The following is a 17,627-nucleotide window of genomic DNA, read 5'->3' on the forward strand; positions in this document are numbered from 1 at the left end:
ACCATGAGAAATGAAAAAAGGTAGATGGAGATATTGTTACTCTTATAAATACTCAGTTCATCAAACTAATCTCTTTACAGTTTAAAGAAATGTACTATATTACGTGTTAATACCTGATAGCAGCATATGACTTTGGCTCAGCACAAGACTAAGTCCTCAAAGGATTTATAGATGTTATTTAGACTATGAAACAGCTGTTTAGCTACCAGGAGGCCATGGTAATAACCAAACCATAATTAAAGAAGAACATTTTTTTCATTAACCTAATTAGCATTAGAAGTTCAAAAGACCTTATCTATCATTTTTATGTCCTAAATCCTGTTATTGTGAACTCATGACTCAGAATTGAAATTGAAATCTAGATGAACTCATGAAACTACAGGCAAGGAAACATCCATGCCGTCAAGAAAGCATCACCAACCTCAGCATTGCTGCTGTTGAAACACCATGGAAAGAAATGCAAAGATATTCAGTGTTTGAGGTGCATCTTTTTAATATGTAATCTCCAAAATATATGTGGTATTTATGATGGCTTCCTTTAACTCAAAGGAAGATGCTCATATATTTGATAACAAAAGCATAAAAGGCAATTAAAAGTTTGACTTTTTTATTTTGCAGAAGAATCATAATAATCATATCAGAAATTCATGAAGAAGTGTGTGCAAAGTGTAAGTGAGGCAAGAGGGGCTATCATGATTCTTCTGGAAGTGTCAGTTGTAGCTTCACAGGAAAGACAACATTTGTATCTAAGTGATGAAAAGTACAGGGTAAGGAATTGAAGACACAAGAAAGCCATGAGCAAGGTGGAAGGGACTGAGTGAGAAAGGAGAGAGGTCAGAGTCGGAGCCATGAGAAAGACTGGGAAGAGAAATAAAAGTAAGCAAGATGCTGTGAGGATGAAGAACTTGATGGGCTTGCAAGGAAAGTGATGTTTGTTTCTTTATATTCATTTTGGGATGGGTTCCATGTTCTTATTCTAGGCTGAACAAAAAGCTAGTGATCAAGAAGAATCTATATTCACCAGATTGCTAGGGCAAATGTTCTATGTTGATTTGAAACAACTGAGACACTTGTCATTTCTTCATTGCCTAATCAGAACCAACATGGAATGAGATAATGATTTTTATCTTATGTAATCTTTATCTTATATGAAATAGATATTATTTCTTTGGTTTAAGATAAATGGATGTTTAAACTGACGTAAATTGCTCCAACATTTCCTAGAAATTAGTGGCTTAGCAGGAAATTGGCCACACAGAGAAGCTCTGGAAGCAACAATTTAAGAATAATTAGCCATGTCAATTACCTTTCACTGGCCTTCACAAGCCAGCAGTTTGAGTCTCAGTGCTTATGAACAAACCCATTAAACTATGTGGGCAAGACATAGTGGGACTAGGCAGGGATCAGGAAGGCAGATTTTATTTGAAAATGGAACCACTCAGCTGAGGCAGATGTGACACAGATAAACATATTCTTTGGGAATCCATGGTGTGACTGACATTTGATTGTGTGAAGAAGGCTCTCTTTACTAAACCCATTGTTTGATTGATTGAGTGGGTCCAGTAGCTACTCAGACACTCAGACTATTCCAAAGACCCAGGCATGAATAATAATTACAGTTACCACTCTTGCCTCTCTACTTAAAGGAAAAAAAAAAAAAAAAAACCAAAAAAACAAAAAAACAAAAAACAAAAACAAAACAAAACAAAACAAAAACAAACAAACAAAAAACCAAACTATAGACCCAAACCACATCCAGGGATACACAAACACATTCCAGTATCCCAGTCTGGCTGAATTTGCCATATACCAATTTAAAGTACACATTTTGCCATAGCTGTGTCCCAGAGATTGTAGTAGTATGAATGAGATGTCCCTCCATAGTATCGGATATTTGACTACTTGATTTTCAACAGGTGGCACTGTAGGCACTGTAGGTATAGGCTTGCTGATGGAATTACGTCACTGGGGCAGGATTTGAAATTTCAAAAGTCACATGCTATTCCCAGTTTGCTTCTTCTGCTTTCTGTTTGAGGTTCCAGCTATGACCCCTCACTTTTCAGCTTCCAGCTCAAACTGCCACATTTTTGGCCTGCTTCCTCTGCTCCTGCATCATGGACTCACATGCTATGGAACTGGAAATCCAAACAAACCCTTCCTTCTATAAGTAAATTCAAAATAACTCCTTCCTTCGATAAGTTGCTTTGGACATGATCATAACAATAGAAAAGTAACTAAGACAGCGGTCTTCTGCTTTTCTTCACCCTCCTTAATTCAAATATGTAATATAGGAGATCCTTATAGCTTAATGAGCCATGTCCTTCCCATCCAGCAGCCAAAAAATCCAATGTATGTATAATAATCTACATTTAGCTGAAAATTAGCTCAGATGTTTTGTTTTATTTATTTATTTATTTATTTATTTATTTATTTATTTTTTGATTTTTCGAGACAGGGTTTCTCTGTGTAGCCCTGGCTATCCTGGAACTCACTCTGTAGACCAGGCTAGCCTCGAACTCAGAAATCCACCTGCCTCTGCATCCCAAGTGCTGGGATTAAAGGCATGCGCCACCACTGCCCAGCGCTCAGCTGTTTTATATGTGATCATTTATTTTTGCCAGAAAATGAATTAGCAAATGTGACCAGATGTAAATAAGTTCATCCGTAAACCCTGAAACATAACAGTCATGGAAATATTAATTATACATTTGCATTGTACTTGCTTAATATTTTTAGACCCTAATAAAATTTACACAGAATACTTAAATCACATTATAAATGAGCACAGAAGCATCACACATATTATGAATTTGTTTTGGGGGCAAACTTTTAGTTAAATGTACATTTTGAATCTTACTTTTTGTCACAGACTATATGCTACTCTCAAGAGTAGGTCATAGTGATAGCAATAAACAGTAGTAAGAGGAAATATAGTCATTAACTATGTAGTAAAAAATGTTTAATTATATGTATAATGAAATACATGAATTAATAATTAAAGACACAATTATGTTAGTAGCTGCCATAATATCCTTAGTGAACTTTGCAATAATAAATGGTCCTGGTTATGAAAATGCAGCAAATATTTTCAATGAAGAAGTCACTTTAATCAGTTATCTGGTTTGTGTTTTCGACATAATGAAAATATACAAAGGAAGCTCTAATGAATTTTAATTTTTCCAAACAAATTTTTATAAATTATAGGTCATATTTTCATATCATTTGAAATTTTTCTTCCAAAGAAGAAGGTAAAGTTATTTACTTTTTAAAAATATCTTAACCATAAAAGATGTCTTGAAACATTAAATGCCTTGTCTGTCATCCTGCCATCATGCACACTAGACTATAAATCCAGTTTCTGGCAGAATGATTAATGCTTTTACATGAACCCTCAGGGAATGTTGTGGCAAAAGGGTAAAGGTGTCTTTAGTTTGCCATACAAGGAATAATTAATCTCATAATTTCATGAGTTAGTCTGAAGCTTAGAAAAGTGAAGGATAGCAAGGTTCAGACATCTCAAAGAACATATATGTGCCAATGTGAGTATTAAGACCTCCAAAATGTCTCTAATTCAACTTAAATCAAAACCAAACTAATTATTGAGAAAACAATAAATGTAGTTCATTTAAACAGTGTGGGAAATGCCAAAATTTTGAAGAAAAATTAATAAACATGAAACAGATGAAAATAGTTGTATCTTACCTTTTGTGTCTTTTTGTCAGTCTTAGCAATTTAATTTATTTCTATTAGGAATGATAAAAGTTTTGCAGTTTATATCTAGAGATTTCTCTTTATCTATAATAAAACCCTAAATCTAAGTGTGTAATAGTATATAATAACATAGCCATTAATATAATAACCATTCCTTATCCTTGCTAAATACGAGGAGATAAAACCTTGAAGGCAAGAAAACTCACTATTTCAAGTAGAGAACTTTAAAGCATGTTCCTTACGAAATAGTCTTTGAAGTCATCTAATAATCTTTTTCTTCATTTATTGAAGCAAGATGGAGTCTTGTGGAGTTCTCAACTTCAAACTATTTACTTAGGTATATTGCTATCTCTGTCCAATGTCTACAGGTCTTTTGTGTTTCCAGAAATTTTATTCTCTCCAAAATGGACCTGTCCAAATAATAACTTGACTAGTGCAAGTTCCTTAGTAAAGCTTTTAACATTAAACTCATCAAGTATACAAGGGGTGTCTGTCAAATGAAACCATGCCTTCAAAGGAGAATTTTATCAAGTTAAGTATTTTTTTTTTAGTCAAAACTTCCCAACTAGGCAGAAATAGAACAAAATACAGTGTTACAGATTGCCAAGAGGGCTAATACAGATAGGATGAAATTAAAGTCACATCGTTACATTTCATTTCTTCTCCAATTTGCCCTTCAAAAAGGCCTGAGTTCAGTTAAAGGACCAAGGCATTTCTTTCTCACATCATTTCTTTTACACATGAAGATATGTGTACAAAGCTCCAAAGCCTGAAAGATTTGTGTGACTGTTCCCATAACATAGTTTACTGCATCGGTTTCAGGCACAGATATAAATACTAACTACTTAAGATGATGGGGTTTAATCTTTCCTAAAGGAAGAGATTATATACAGTGTTACATATATATAAGATATATGAGTAGAACAAATCATAAATGATGGATGTACCTATAATAGACATGAGATGTACTCAGTCTAAGGTATTAGCTTGCAAATATTCAAAGGAGGAGCCGACTGCTAAAAGATCCGTTTTAGGCAGTAAACAGAAGCAGAAACAGTAGAATCTCTTTTGAAAGCATATTTTAATTATGATAACATTAGCTGTTGTGGTGTCTGTGCTTCTACTTTTGTCCCTATGTAGACATCTCATTTTGAGCCATTACTTCAATAATCTTTTTCTTCATTTATTGAAGCAAGATGGAGTTGCGCAATGTCAGAAATCTACAATTCAGCAAGGACACAAAGGCCATTTAGTAAATATTAACAATATTAATGAAGTTATCAAAAAAGTATGCAGGACCAGGTAAGATGGTGCATTCTTATAATCTTGGAAATTGAGAGGAAGAGGCAGAAAGATTACTACAAGTTTAAGGCTAGTCTTGTCTGCATGCTTAGTTCCAGGCTAGCTCAGGTTTAACAGTAAGACCTCTGTGCTGGTTAGTTTTTGCCAACTTTACATAAACTAGGGTCATCTGTGAAAAGGGAACCTTAACTGAGACAATGCCACCATTACATTGAGCTTCAGACAAGTCTATAGGATGTTTTTCTGGTTAAAGATTGATGTGAGAGAGCCTAGCCAGGCAGTTGGTCCTGGGTTGTATAAACAGACTGAACAAGCTGTGGGTAGCATGGCAAGAAGCCTTGTCTTGTCTTCAGTTTCTGCCTGTAGGTTCCTGTGTTGTTTCCTTCCCTGATTTCCTTCCATGATCAAATACAAGTTGAAAACTGAAATAAACCCTTTCCTCTGTAGTTGCTTATGCTCATGATGTTTTGAATCTCAGCAATTAAAAATAGTGACACCTGTGAAATAAATATTAAAATAGCAAAAGTATGCCTACTGGCCTGTGTCAAAAATATTTCAAATTCTAGGCAAAGACTAAACATATAATTATTTTTTCTGAATATAAACGGTTAAATTCACATTTAATATTACATTTTAAACATTTTGAAATATATATATATACACATACATGCATGCATACACACACATACATACATACATACACACATACATGTGCGTGTGTGGTTTGCGTTTTGCTTTTGTCTTTAAATATAATATTTTTTAGAACCCAATAACACCAACTGGACATGGTCCATGGCTATAAATTAATAGAAAGATACTCAAATATCAAAGCATACACTTGTATATTAGACTAAGTTTTTAAATTGGTTGACATTAATTAAGCATATTTATTAAACCAATATTTTCATTAGGACAGAACTGAGCTAATTACCTTTTAATAACAAATGAATGGTATGATGTGCATGGATTAGACAGCCCATTTGTGTGTGTAACCATGTTTTGTCTGTCATTCATAATTATTGTCTTCATAAATTCCATGTTGTTATTCATCATTTATTCCAGTAAAAAAATGTTACTTCATGAAAGAATAAAAGTTGGGTATGATGTTTTCACTCTAGACAATGTCTTTTTGGATATGGTCATCCTTTTTAAAGAAACTCCCATGATCCATTTTTGTACTACATGTAAGAAACACACATTAACGTCAAAGATGGACATCATCTCTGGGTTAAAAGATATTCCAAGAAAATGGACTTAAGCACCAACTTGGGTAGAGTCAAAATAGTATCCATCAAAATATACTTCATACCAAAATTAATCGGAAGAGAAGTGGAAGAAGACTTCATACTCAACCCCAAAAACATTCACCAAGAGACATTGCTATTCTTAATATCTATGTACAGAAAACTAAAGGTATCCAAGTTTATAAAAGTAATAGTACAGATTGCATCACATATTGACCTGCACATACTGGTAGTAGGAAACTTCAATGTCCTACTCTGATCAATACACAGATTATTCAGAAAAATTTGAATAGAGAAATGCTGGAACAAACTCTAGTTCTAAACCCAATGGGTCTAAAAGATACAGAGCATTTTATCCAAACACAAAATATGTAATTTTTTTTCAGCACTTTGTGTAACTTTCTCAAAGGTGACCACATACGCAGATACAAAGCAAGTCTCAACAGATACAAGAAAATTGAAATAACACCGTGCACACTATCTGACAACCACAGATTTTAGTTGGATATCAGCAACAACAGAGTGATAAAGGGGTTTACAAACTCACAGAAACTAAACAACTCAATACTGGATGAAAAAAATTGGTCAAGACAAAGATTATGAAAAAAGATTTTCTAGTACTGAATGGACAAACAACATGCCAAAATCATGGGTTGCGGTAAACATGGTTTTAAGAAGTAACCCATAGCATTAAGTGCTTATATAATAAAGTTGAAGATTGATCATACTAGCAATGTAATACCACACACACCTGATAGATCTAGAATAGAAGTTCTCGACTTGTGAGTCAGGACACCTTTGACAAACTTCTATCTCCAAATATGTTTATATTATTAAAAGTAACAAATTTTACTTATGAATTACCAACAAAACTAAGTTTTGATTGTCAGTCTACACAACATGAAGAACTGTATGAAGTGGGAACAGCATGAGGGAGCTTGAGAACATAGTTGTTAAGTAAAAAGAAGAAATACTTCTCAAAAGGAGTAGATGCCAAAAAATAAAATAAAATCAGGGCAAAATCATTATTATAAAAACTATCAAACATAAACAATACAAAAATATCAAAGACTTGTTTCTTTGCCAAAAAAATAAGATTGAAACAATAGTTTTCAAATAAAAGGCAGAGAGAATATTCAAATTAACAAAATTATACATAAATAGGGGTCCATAACAACAGACACCTAAGAAATCCAGAGAATCATAAAGATAGATTGTCGAATTGGAAAATCTTTTAAAAAATAGATATTTTTCTTGATACACACCACTTAACAAAGGTAAACCAGGATTAGATGAATGAAATAAAAACAGCAATTAAAAGTATGTCAAGCAATACTGCCCAGAGCCAGATGATTAATACAAAATTCTACCATACATTCAATAAAAAATTGATGCCAAACCTCCTCAAATTGTTCCACAAAACAGAAACAGAAGAAACATTGCCCAATTTATGAGGCCATAGTTATCCTGATACTTGAACAACATGAAGTTCCAACAAAGAAAGAGATTTACTGGTCAATTTTCTCTATAAACATAGATGCAAAAATTCTCAATAAAATACTTGCAAATCTAATCACAGGATACATAAAAGCATCATATACCATATGGCTCTCCCTGGGAGGATGAAACAGATTTTATGGATGGATTACAGAGAGGTGGATGAGAATGGAAAGATGAAGTGAGGAAGCAGAAGAAAAACAGGGCAAAAAGAGGGAATGTGGGAGATGCTGCTAAAACTGTGGGGAATTTAGGGGTATCATGAAAGCTTAGTGCAGTAAAAAGTTTGTAAACTATACTCAGATGATCTCAATGAAGACTGTAAATAATAGCGGAGAAAGTCCCAATTGCCCATCAGTTGTCACCATATGACTCTCCAGTACCAGGAAGGAGTCACATACTATTAAGTTGTTGACCAGGGAGGTCCCATTGAAATCCCTACGCAACACAAGCTGTTGACAAGACAATAGGTGACCCTTCACAAACTGACAGCAAGTCTCACTGCTGAGGACAATCCACACAACTCATTGAATATAACGGTTGAACTGATGTGTATGTAGAACTTTCACCCTAGTGTTTTAATGCCTGTGATACGGGAAGATAATCTGCAGGCTACCAATAAATAAATAAATAAATAAATAAACAAACAAACAAACAAATAAAATAAAGAAAGCAAGTATAAACCAAGCAACAAACACTTTGATCTACAATACAAATACAATACAGTCCTTCCTGTAAAATATGCTAGGGTGATTAAGACAAGGGTAGTACAAAGTTTGTGAGGGTAACCAATGTAATCAACATCTGGATTGTCTTAAGACTCATTACACAACATGGAACCCCTACTCAGCACTGCTTGGGTGGTCAAGAACCAGGTAGACTATATAAGCAAGAGATCTAGAGTAAAATCAAACACTACTGGATATAGAGATAATGAGTCTAACGATATTCTGCTACACTCTTAGATCAGTACCTTGCTCAACCACTGTCAGAGAGGCTTCCTCAGGAGGAGGAGGAGAAAAAGGAGGAGAAGGAGGAGGGGGAGGAAAGAGAGAGAGAGAGAGAGAGAGAGAGAGAGAGAGAGAGAGAGAGAGAGAGAGAGAGAGAGAGAGCTTGGAACAGATAATTTTAAATGGGATGTCTCCTTCAAAACACTTTTCTCAAAGCTCAAAAAATTCTGCAGAAGAGAAGGCAGAAAGTGTCAGAGCCAGAGAGAATGGAAAACACAAGCAAAACTCATATAAACTCACAGAGTGAATCAGCAAGCACAGGGCTTTCATGGGTCTGTACCAAGTCCTCTGGGAATGTATTGTAGCTTTCAGGTTTTTTTTTTTTTTTTGGAGACTCCCAAGTGGGTCTCTGATTCTCTGATTTTAGTGTCTTCTTGGGCTCTTATCCAACTTCGATGTGATTGTTTTTGTTTTATCTTAATTTATTTTATTTTGTTATATTTTGTTGTTTTCTCTTAGAGTGCTATACTTTCTAATGAGAGACAGAAAGTGAGGGGATCTCAAGGAGAAGAAAATCAGGGAAGAATTTTGAGGAGCAGAGGGAGGTTAAACAATAGTTAGCATATATTGTAAGAGAAAAGAATCTATTTTCATAAAAGAAATATAAACATTTATTTGAATGTGTAATATATATATATATATATATATATATATATATATATATATATATATCATCCACATGATAAAGTGGGTTTCAAGAAAAGAATATTTTCAATACAAAGAAAATCTCTCTCTCTATCTCTCTGTGTGTGTATGTGTGTATTTGTATGTGTGTATGCAATAATCCACATGATAAATCAAGATGTATGCATGATTCATTGAGGGTAATCTACAGTATAAACAAACTGAAAGACAATAGGCACATGTTCATCTCATTAACTAAAGAAAAGGCCTAGTAAAAATCTAACACCACTACATGATAAAAGTCCAGGAGTGATTAAGGATACAAAGGACATACACCATCATAATAGAGGTAGTTTACAACAAACCCAGAGTCAATGTATGCGGAGAAATTCACACCAATCCCAGTAAAATTAGAACCAAGACCAGGTTATCCAGTTTCTCTATACCTATTCAATATTGTACTTGATGTCTTACCCAGAGCAATTAGACAAGCAAAAGAGATCAATAGGATACAAATTGGATAAGAAAAAGTCAAAGAATATTTATTAAGCTATGATATTATAATATAATTATATAACCCTAAAACTTTACCAGGGTTTATACTACTTGCAGCATAGTAGCAGGATGGAAAACTAACTGAAGAAAATGAGGAGACTTTCTCTATACAAATGACAAATGAACTGAAGCAGAGAAAGAAGAAAAGGCCATACAAAGACTGCCCTATCTGGGGATCCATCACATATAGTTACCAAACACAGACACTATTGTGGATGCCAAAAAGTGCTTGCTTATAGAAGCCTGATATAGTTGTGTCCTGAGAGGATCTGCTAGAGCCTGACAAATACAGCGTGGATGCTGGCAGCCAACCATTGGACTGAACACAGGATCCCCAGTGGAGAAGTTAGAGAAAGGACTGAAGGAGCTGAAGGGGTTTATAACCCTATAGGAAAAACAACAATATCAACTAACCAGAACCCTCCCCTCCCCCCCCCCCCCAGAGCTCCCAGGGACTAAACCACCAACCAAGGCGAACACATGGAGGGATCTTTGGTTCTAGTTGCATATATAGCAGAGGATGGCCTGGTTGGGCATAAATGGGGGGAGAGGCCCTTGGTCCTGTGAAGGCTCAATGTCCCAGTGTAGGGGAATTTGAAGGTGGGGAGGTAAGGGACCCTTATAGAAGAGTTAGGAAAAGGACTGAAGGAGCTGAAGGGGATGGCACCCCCATAGGAAGACCAACAGTATCAACTAACCCAGACTTCTGGGTGCTCCCAGAGCCTAAGCCATTAACCAAAAAGCTTATATGGGCTGGTCTGTGGCACATATGTAGCAGAGGACTGCCTTGTCTGGCTCCAATGGGAGAAGATGTGACTAATCTTGTAGAGACTTGATGTTCCAGGGAAGGGACATGTGTTTGTGTGTGTGTGGGGGGGGGGGATAAAGTGGGTGTGAGTATGTGGTGAGGGGAATAGTAGAGGGGTAGGGTGAGGAGCACCCTGTCAGTGGCAAAGGGAGAAAATGAGATGAAGAATTCTTGGAAGGGGTCTGTGAATGGGTGTTGCGGCCGGAGCTGCCCCGTGTTTGGGGTTTGGGGCCCAAAATGTCTCAGACCATTCTGTCAATGTTTGACCCGCACTGCCAAAAGCCTTGGGGACTAACTTGTTAGCCCACACTGCCCCAAGCTGCTCCAGTCTGTGGGTCGGGGTTCAGCAAGAGAGAGGGTGAGGACGGATTCGAGGAATGGAGACAAGGCAGAGTGTGATTCAATCCAGTTTATTCTTCAGTCTCTCTTCCTAGTCCAAGTCCCAAGTCTTGAGTTCCTAGTCCCTAGTTCCTAGTCCCTAGTGCCTCCAAGTTCCAAGTGCCTTCTTCTAAGTGCTAAGTGCCTAATACCTAATAATCATTTCTTTTGAGTTCTCTAGTCCAAGTGTCTTCTTCCTCAATGCCTAATTCCTACTCCAAGTTGTACTCTGAAGTGTCTGATTCTCTGTTACTCTTCTGTCTGCCTCTCACCTTTTATATCTCACTTCTAAGCCACGCCTTTAAGTCACGCCTTTAATCATGCCCTTAGGTCTTGTCTCTAAATCTGATCTCTAAGTCATGCCCTTAAGTCACACGCCTTTAAGTCTCACACACCCAAGGGAAGATCCTGGATATCTAAAGCAAGATGTTATCAGAGTGTACTCTGCTGTTGTAGGCTGATGTAATCAAGTCTCTTATCAGGGTATATGGCTCAAGATGGCTGCTAGGATGATAGCTGCCTTCTGTCGGCTCCCCACAAATGGGTGCAACATTTGGAATATAAATAAATAAGAGAATTTTAAAAAGAAACTCAAATGGCTAAGAAACATTTAAAGAAATCTATACCATCCTTAGCCATCAGAGAAATGCAAGTCAAAATTTACTTTGAGATTTCATCTTACACCTATCAGAATGCCCAAGATCAATAAAATTAATGACAGTTGATATTGGTGAGGATGTTAAGGGGAAACCTTATTCGTTGCTAGTTGTAGTGTAAAATTCTATAGCCATTTATAAAATTCAGTGTGGTAGTTCCTAAACAACATGAAAATTGCTCTACCATGATCCAACTTTGTCATTCTTGGGCATACCTTCAAATGATGTTTCATCCGAACACAGAGACACGTGCTCACCCATGTGCGTTGCTGCTCTATTCATAATAGCCAGAAATTAGAAACAACTGAGATGGCCCTCAACAGAATGGATTAATAAATTTAAAATGATATATTTACCCAATAGACTATACTCACCCAGGTAAAAATATGAAGTTCACAAATAAAATGGTGAAACTAGAAAATGTCACCCTGAGTAAGGTAATCCAGACACAGAAAGACAAATATTATTTGTTAAGATGATAGCCAAGTAACAATCTATAAAACCTCAGATGGTAGATCTATTGATCTCTAAGTCCGTGTATATTTCTTGTGCCTTTTCTTGGGGTACTTTCCTTCTGTTTCCCCTCCCTTGGTCCAATGTGTTAATTGTATTTGATCTTATTTTATTATTATGACTTAGAAACCTGTTTGTTTTCTAATGAGAGATAGAAAGGGGTGGACCCAGGTTAGAGAGGTGGTAGAGGGAGGGAGACCGTTATTAGGACTCATTGTGTGAGGAATAAAAAGTATTTTTAATAAAAAATAGGAATACCTAATATAGAGTGTACAATAAAGTATGCTGATGCTTACTCATATTTTGGGATGAATTTAAAAGTCACTCCAGTGACAAATAATAAAAATTAATGTTTATATCAAAAGAGAACATTTAGTTCTAGAAAGTTTTTAACTGTTAATTTTAAGGTAGTGACAAATATATTAGACAGCAATTGTGACCAAACTTTTAATTATTAAAACAGTTTTAGATATAGAGAAAAGATGCAGGCAAGTTCTGATTTAAATGGTGTCTCCCCCTTTTCAAGAACATTAGACAATTCTTCCTACATTAGACAATCTGGATGGCCAAAACTATAACCAATTAGAAATTTGGTTTAGTCCCATAGAGTACTTCTTAAACACTCACTGAACTTCAATAGAATTTTGTGTCATCTGGTCAATACATTCTTCAGTTATTGCCAGGTCACTGTCTTATGTTTCTTGTGCTATGACTGGTTTCTGGAGTTAAATGACAAGCTAAGTATAATTAGGTGTATACCATGATGAAAGGTGTCTTGTTGATTCTGAGCTGAAAGATATTTTAGGAAAATGTATTTTAAAAAACAAAGATAAGAAGAATATGTAACAACTTCCCCACCCCCACCACCAATGTTGCTGTTTTCTGATCTCATTTTCTTCTCAAAGCAGATGGATTGACAGTATTGTTTTTCTGTCTACTTCAAGTGAGGTATGAAGGTCTTATATAAATGATATTGGCATGCTTTTAAAGCCCTGCCGAGGCTGAATTCATAAATACTATGGTTGAGAAGCGTCCTAATGATTGTCTGATTAAACAAGGATAAATAAATAAGTAAAAGGTGACAAAACTGATTTCATGAGATGAAATAACTTTCTAGAAAGTTCCTATCTGATTAGTTGGAAGTCAAATGCTCTGGGTCCACATCTGTGTCCATTGCCTCAGAACAACAAAAGTGATATAAAAGCTATTGGTATTGCTAATATTTTTTTCGATTATATTTCCCATTTTCAAGTAACCGAAGCCCAGGTTTCACAGTAAAGTACATTGAGCCTGTCTGATTCCTTCCTACAGATTCAGGTCCATTTTTTTACTCTTGTTTGTTTTAAATATTTTATTTTATAAGTATTTACATATTCCCAAAGGGGGAGTATATTTTTAAGCCACTGTGAGCTTTTCATGTTGTTCACCAGTATGGACATATTTTCCCAGGCTTCCTCGTTGGGCAAATGATGTCATTGTCACAGGTTGCATCCCACATGCTGACTTTGAGCCATGCATATTTTTTATAGAAGTTCTTATATAAATTATTAAATCATAATCTATAGGATGAAATATAAGGTGCCTTGCTTAATCTTTATATAATCTATTTCTAACATTGTTTAAAAAATATCAGTTCCTTGCTTTTTGTAATTAGGCAAATTAACAATGAGAATTTGAATTGATATATTTGCTTAAGATTTTCTTCTTAGGCAATAATATAATTCACAAATAATCTTGATTGAAAGACAATAAAGACATAAATTATTTTATATTTGATACTCAAGTTATTTCTTAAAATCTGGCCATCATTCTTGAAACTAAATGTTATCTACATAATCTTAAAACATGTACAGATTTGCTATTACTCTGTCAATCAAATATACTTGGGAAAGAATCCAAAATATACTGCACTTGTTGCAATTAGATATAAGCTAACAGTATTCTATTTACTTGACACTCTAAATTAGCAATTCTCAATCATAAAATTTACAACTGAAAAGGACTTAAAGGATGAGCATACCTGGGACACTGATGCTGTAGTTATTCACAAAACCTGCGTACGTGGCCTTAGAACCATGCCACTCAGCTAGTTACTGTTGCCTTTTCTGCTGAATATTTATTGAGAGCCAACTTTCCAACGAAGTTCAATGGCCTAGAGGGAAGATAATTTGATTCATGTGGAGGCACATTCTTTTCTCATGATATTTGGCTTCAGAAAGGAGTATCCTTCAACTATAGAATGAGTTATTGAGAAATCTGCAAACCAAGCTAAACTTATTCATAAATTCAAATACATTAACTCAGAAAGAGATTTTCCTCCTCTGAAGCCTGCTTTCCTATTAACTTTCCATAGGAACCATGCATTTTGTACTACATATTGTATCATTGTTGGGGCAATTTTGTACATTTTGATTTTTCAACAGATGTGAGGCTCTGACTTATTGTGCTAATTTCTGACCATACCTGGAAATTGGCTTATTCTTGTAGCTGATGGATCATTTTAAACAATATGATGTACTGTTTTACTGGATTTGGATTAGTTTCCCACACTGAAGGCCCAAACCCACTATGCTGATTCTGTTCTATAGTAAATCTTAATTCATGAAACCTTATAAACCACAGGACAGTTGGTTACTATCTATGCAACTGGCTTACCATGAGATGGATGAATGTGCTGAGCAGGTTTGCCCTGCCTCACCATGCCATATACTCCACAGCTTGTCCAAATCACCATGTTCCATCTTGAATATCAAGGTGTACAGGTTATTGTAGGTATCCATGACCTGAAGCACATCATCCCAGGTGATAATGAAAGACTCAGATAATATTTAAAAAGGATGTTACAGAAGTTATGCACTTAAGAAACAGTAACTGCAAAACTATTTCACTTGATACAATGTCTTCAAGTACCATGCATGTGTCAGAATATCCTTAGTTTTAAAGCTAAATAATATTATATTTTAAACACATATTTAGTTTGAAATTACTTTAACTATAACACAATACACAAAACAATACACAAAAATGATACTTTATGTATTTATTGAAAACATTATATATATGTTTAAAAGCTTAAACCTAGTGTAATTGTCTATTCATACATAGGTCATACGTTAAAGGAAATTATAATATCAAGAGTTTGAAACTTTATAAGGAAATATTTTAATATGTTGACTTATCTTCTGTCTATACATATCTAGGAAACCATGCATATATGTGGGTCCATGAGCAGCATAGCCTACATATAGAGGTTACAATATAACTTGGGGAGTTAGTTCTCACTTCCCATGCTCAGGCTTGCTCCAAATGCCCTTGCTCACTGAAGAGAGATTTTTTTTTAAGTCCATGTAAGCATTGATAATTGTTAATAATTCATTGCCTTGATTTAAAAAGCACCATTTGTTTGAACTGAGAAAGTGACTTAATTCTCTGAATCTCAACATCTCATTCTTAAAAATAAGTGATTAGGAACCAGGCTGGGGAGGCAAGTAGGCTAACTTCAGTCCGGCCTCTACTACTCAAATCTTAACCCATAGTCTTATCCCCAGCTCTGTAGCAGACCACTTGCTGTGTCTCCCCATCATATCTGCTCTTGACTTCAGAGGATAACACAGAACTCAAAACTGTCTCCTCACTCATCCCATTATCCTAGCCCCAAGTCTGGCTGGCTTTTACTGGCAACACAGCAGCCAAGCTTGACAAAGAAGCAAATAGGCCAGCAGAGCAGGTAGGCAAGCTTCAGATCTTTACTCTCCCTTCTCACTTCCATATCTACTCCCCCAGTCTCATTCTTAACACTAAAGTAGAATATTTGTTGTGGCCCTTTCTCACTTCTCTCTTCATTTCCAGGAGACTAAGCAAATTCTGACGCTACGTACACATTGCTTTCTACTTCCTGTGGACTCCTGCAGGCCCTCACTCCTAGCCCATCCCCATTGCTATAAGTTCCCAATACTTAAAAATACAGTCTCATAGGAACCCATAGTGGGCACATTTAGCAGGATTTCAAAAGAATTCCATTACAAGGCAAGACTAAGCCACCACACCTTCCTAAGCATCAGAGAGGACAACAGAAACCAAGGAACAAAACACCCACCCAACAAAGACAAAACAAGATATTAGCAAATACGATTACAATCTTCCCAAGCCCAGATGCCTAGACACCAGCCTTAACAAACAATTGATAACAGTTATGACAATATGACTCCATTAGAACCCAGCAACCCTACCATAGGATGCCCTGAGACTTGGGAAACTGCTGAAGCATAAGACAGAAATTTTTGGTTTTGGGGTTTTTTTGTTTTTTTGTGTTTTTGTTTTTCAAAATCCCCCTCCCCCTTTTTAAAAAAATCTTTGAAATCTTTTATTTATTTACTTTCCATTAGTTTAAATCCAGGATGAGTACAGTGTCACACTGATTCACTGATTCTGTGTCCAATGGCCTTTGCAGGAAGGTTGCTTTGGAATTTGGCACAAACCATACCACTGTTCCCAAGGGCCTGAGTTTTGTTTGGTTTGCCTCCCAGAAGTCATTGTATTGAGTTTTTTTTTCTTTGTACACATAAGCACATCTCTTGCCTAAGTAGAACTCATTTTCATCTCAGGCATAATTGCTTTCCATTTTAAGAAGAGACATGTGTTCTCTTTGGTTCCAGAGACTTTGCTTATAGCCTGCAAAATGACCTTTCACCACAGACTTCCAGACATACTTGCCTTTCTTCTTTCTTTCTTTCTTTCTTTCTTTCTTTCTTTCTTTCTTTCTTTCTTTCTTTCTTTCTTTTTATTAAAGAAGTCCTGTTCCCAGCAGGCCCTAGGAATCTGCTCCCAAAGTTCAGTAGCAGAAACTTCTCTACAAGACAGATATTATAAAAGTAGACTTTATGAATATGATAAATGTCTTTAAAAAGAAAGTGACCAAATACCTTAAAGAAATTTCAGAAAACACAAACAGTGAAAGAGAATAAATAAAATAATTCAAGACCTGAAAGTGGGAATACAATTAATCAAAAAGAAGGTTCTCTGAGAAAAAATTTGAAAATGATAAATTTAGTAATTCAAAGAGGAACCTTAGAGGGAAGCCTCAGCAACATAAAAGAAATTGAAGAGAGAATTCTAGATATTGAAGGCACTAGAGACAAAATAGATACTTAAGTCCAAAAAAGTTAAATCTAAAATATACTGGCACAAAACATCCTGGATACCTGCAACATTATGAAATGAACAAACAACAAAAACAAAACTAATAATAATAATAATAATAATAATAATAATAATAATAAACAAACCAAACAAACACCAAATATAAGAAGAATAAGAATTAAGGAAGGAG

This window comes from Arvicanthis niloticus, chromosome 20, assembly GCF_011762505.2.
Source record: "Arvicanthis niloticus isolate mArvNil1 chromosome 20, mArvNil1.pat.X, whole genome shotgun sequence".
Lineage (NCBI taxonomy): Eukaryota > Metazoa > Chordata > Mammalia > Rodentia > Muridae > Arvicanthis > Arvicanthis niloticus.